The sequence below is a fragment of the Egretta garzetta genome, unplaced genomic scaffold (assembly GCF_000687185.1).
Source record: "Egretta garzetta isolate BGI_Z169 unplaced genomic scaffold, ASM68718v1 scaffold448, whole genome shotgun sequence".
Classification (NCBI taxonomy): domain Eukaryota; kingdom Metazoa; phylum Chordata; class Aves; order Pelecaniformes; family Ardeidae; genus Egretta; species Egretta garzetta.
Window position 1 is genome coordinate 2,321,788 of NW_009260497.1, and position 4,573 is coordinate 2,326,360.

A 4,573-nucleotide genomic window follows, 5' to 3' on the forward strand; every position below is an offset into this window, starting at 1 on the left:
GAGCGACCATAGCCGCGCCGCGGGCAGGGGAGGAGAGAATCATCACAGAATCCCAGGTTGGAAGGGACCTCAGGGATCATCTGGTCCATCCTTTCCAGGCAAGAGCCCAGCCTAGACAAGATGGCCCAGCACCCTGTCCAGCTGAGGCTTGACAGCGTCCAATGTGGTGGAGTCAACCCCTGCCCTGTGGAGATTATTCCAACGGGTGACTGTTCTCATGGGGAAAAATTTCTCTCTCATGTCCAGTCGGGGTATCCCCAAGAGCAACTTGTGTCCATCCCCCCTCGTCCTCTCCATGGGACCCCTTGTGAAAAGGGAGTCTCCATCTTCCCTGTAGGTACTGGTACGTGGTGATGAGATCCCCTCTGAGCCTCCTTTGCTCAGGGCTGAACAAACCCAGCTCTCTCAGCCCATCCCCATAAGGCTGAGAGGCCTTAAGCCCCATAAGGCTTCCCAGGCCTTGGATCACCTTGGTGGCCCTGCTCTGGACCCCCTCCAGCCTGCCCACAGCTTTTTTGTACAGCGGGGACCAGAACTGCACACAGGATTCCAGCTGTGGCCTGACCTGCACTGAGCAGAGTGGGATGGTGACTTCTTTATCCCTGCTGGTGATGCCCTTGACGCCCCCCCAGCACCCTGTTGGCCTTCTTGGCCACAGCAGCACCCTGCTTGCTCCTGTCAAGCTTGTTCTCCACCAGGACCCCCAGGTCCCTTCCCACCAAGCTGCAGGAGAGCGCAGAATGTTGTGCTGTGTGGTAAAATCCACACACACCCCCCGAGGGCAGGTTAGATGCTCAGAGAGGGGTGCAGCGGGTACCCCGCAGATTTATACCCCACCACCTACTCCTGCTTCCTCCAGAGCCAATGGTGAAGTGTCCAAAGCACCGCTGCCACGTCCGTGTCCCCACTGGAAAGGGAAACATCAACCCCCAGGTGAGGGGAGCGTGGCTGTAGAAAGCGCAAGGCAGGAGACAGAGTACCAAACTATATTTACTGTATACAATAGTAAAGGACAACAAATAAATGTACAAATTGGTGAATAAAGAGCAAGATCTACAGGACGTCCCCAGCCCACGTAGGAGTAAATGAAAAAGGAAACAAGGGCCTTTCCAGCAAGATTTCCAGCAAGCAGGAGGTGATCTAAGGTGGCCAAGGAGGGGCAGGTAAATATAAAAGGCAGGTAACGATCCCGTGGAGCAGTGGTGAGGGACAACAGGACGGCTTTGGAACAAATTCATCTGAACCAGGCTCAGCACTTTGCACAGAGCTCAAACCCACCACACAAAGGCATTTAAAATTCCGTCATTTTGGGGAGGCAGTAGAGCAGATCATTGGTTTTGCTTTTTGAACACATGTACACGCAGACGCCTCTCTCCTTCCTCGCTCACTGGGTTCTCAACAGCTCCTCTGCGCGTACAGCTTGGTGACACTAACAGGCGCTTTCCCCCCCTCATTTATCAAGTTCATCTACCAAGAACAAGTATTAAAAAGAAACCTGAGGCCGCACACTTCTAGTGCCCGCTGAGGAACAGAGAGATGTGCTGTTGGGAGCAGGAGGAAGGTGGCAGATTCCGCCCGTCGCTCGGCAAATGTCTGGGGTTGCAGCGACGTGTTTCTCTTTTTACAAGCGTGCACAACAACAAAAAACCCACCAAACTGCTGCTGCTCTATTACGAGCGTTACATTTTGGGACCAGCTGCTCTGCTGACTCCGTTTCTGACAATAATTCAGGACAAATCTCATTTCTGCAATAAAAAAAGTGTATTTCAGACGACTTTATCATAGTATGACAAAGCACATGTAAATCTGCGATGTTTTAAACGCTGACTAAGCATTGTATCTGCACGTACCAGCCTTGTGTCACAGGCCTCTGACGTAACTGTGTTTGCCACACGCGCTAAAAAACTTAAAATCGGCAGCTCTTTTCCTTCTCCAAGGCATGCCCCAAAAGGAAACTGTCACGCTCGCAACCAGCGTGGAAATACAGTGGATTATTTACATGATTAGGATTAACCAGAGGGGCAAGACCGACAAAGAGGAATGAACACTCCATGCCCTAGCACATGGATGAGTATTTAGGCCACAGGTTTAAAGAAAAACAAAACAAAAAGATAACAGCAGAGAGACAACGCATCGTACTTAATCTGAACTTAAATCAAATTGGCCCAATTTAAGATATCGCTAATCCCTGCAGATACTGTTTTGACTTGCACACGCAGTACGTCAAAGACAACAAGCAATTTTGGTAAATGTCCTCTAAGGTTTAGAAGAATCCCATGTGATTGGCATGTTCATTCGTTTTACTATTCGATAGCAAATCCAAGGACAGATGAGAGTGAGGTGCAACGAGGATCCTTAAACTCTGCTTCCCAGGGCAATGGCATGCCTTAGCACACTCCGCCTGTCTGCTGTTGGAACACATCAATAGTGTCCTCGTCTTCCATCTCCAGCTGTTGGGGTAAAACGGAAAACACAAGACTTGAGACACACAGTGGTGAGAGAAGCATTTCAGCGCTCGACTACTAACTAGAACCAGCCACAGAGCACCTAAGGTGTCATTTTAATTAATTAATGCGTGAAACTCTTCCCGTCAGTCACTCCATCGTCCTGACAGGAGCATCGCCAAACGCCGAAATGGGTTTCGGAGGCACGCCTGCCGATCAGAGCGAACTTGGCGCTTGAGCGCCTTCCACAGCAAATCACCCTGCCAAGCAGCTCCTCCAGGTCTGGCCAGCCCAAGAAATTCCCTGCGCTCTCAGCACCACCTGCAGCTACGGCCATGGCTCCCACGCTGGCTCTGAATGGGCCAACACAGGACAGAGCCGAAAACGCCAGCGCTTGCCAGGGGTCCCTTCCACACCAGCACCAGCTTGTTCAGCACTGATACTCTGCTGCGTTTTCCTCCCCGCCTCAACTGTGAAAACATTCAAGGAAAGGAAAAAACCCCAACCCCCCCCCAAGAAATTATTTCTCATGTGCTAAACCTACAGCAACTATTTCAGAACCACTTTGATTTCAACCTCCTTTGATCTACACACAGGCATCAAAATACTTGCCCCGCAATCGGCAGTGGAGGTATTTTTCATACCTGTGCAGGTGTGTCTCCTTCATTAATTGGTTGTCCGTCAAATCTGAATCTAATCTGCCGCATCGACAAGCCCTGCAAGTTTAAAGTAATTAACGTGAGAAACCACGCTGCTGTTTCAGAATCCAAACACAACGTTCACTGTCGGAACGACCGAACAAAATGATGACTGAAAAGATTTAACCCAAGAGGAGACTCGGCGCATCTATCTTGCTATAAGAATCGAGGAGCGGCGCTGCCTGGGGGACATCCCACTGCGCTGCTCTCACAGCAAGGGCCCCACGCAGGACCACAGGAGCGGCTTTGGCACCCGATTCTGGTCCTGCTCTGCAAGGCCCAGGCATCAAAAGTTAATTTACAAAGGTAATTGAGCGCTCAATCGATACAGCGCTCCATAAAGCCTCGGAGGATGGGTCAGGAAGGGGCAGCCATTGTTCCTCAGGCAGTCGGAGAAGCGGCAGTGGGTGAAGCTGACTCAAAGGAAAACATTTTTTTAAAAAACCCTGAAAATACTGCTTTTGTGCGCAGCCAGCTATCGGCACCGACCACCCAGAGCTAAGTTCTCACTCGTGCCAGGCATCGGCTCCCAGTCCTTCTGATGAAGGAGAGGAACCACGGAGAAAACTCTCCAAGAGGAAAAAAGACCCGACGCAGATTTTCCTTTGCAAGGTTTATTAGAGAAACGCTAGGCTCTAACGTAAACTAACACTGCCCTTAAGGCCCAAGCTGAATTCACGACCAAATCCTGTTCTGACAGCGGTCAATTACATGAGGCGGTCGCTACGCCCTGCCTCAGGGATCGAGGCCTTTGCTTTGCCCTTTAAGAGCCTTTGAAATCCCAGTGATACGCAGAGCAGCATGAACGCAAAAACTCCCTGCGCCTCTCTGAAGACCCCATGTACCCCGTTCTCCTTCCCAGCCCCAGAGGCGTCACCCTACATCAGGTGCGGGACGGGGCAGAGCGCAAGGATCAGGTCAGCAAAGGAGGGATCCCACAAGTGACGGAGGGGAAATGCCAGCAAACAAAACCCAGCTCCGCTTCTGAAAGGCGTTCGCATCCCCGCTCTCCGCTCCGTGCCACCTAGCGCGGCAGGCTTGGGAGCTGGGCCATGGGGACAAGCCCCCCTCCCGGTTAGCTCGGAGGAATGGCCTCCTCCGACACAGAGCAGCCGCCCCAGAGCACAGCGGCCCGACCTGCACAGTGGGAGAGGGGGAAGAAAACCCCGCAACAAAAAGCCACGGGATAGAGAATTTGTGCTGCTTTCCAAGCAGAAAACACGCTCTGTTGATAGAGTTTTAGAGATGACAGAATGGTGGGTGGTGAGGGGACAAATTCAGAGCGAATTGGTCTCGGAGGCGGGATGAGAACTCTGGAAATTTGGGAACGCCATCACATGGGACGTTTTTAGAGCTGTTGGGAGCACCTGGCAATGAAGAGGCAGCTCTCATTCACCAAAGGGAAAAAACCCAGCAGCTGGGGGGTGCCAG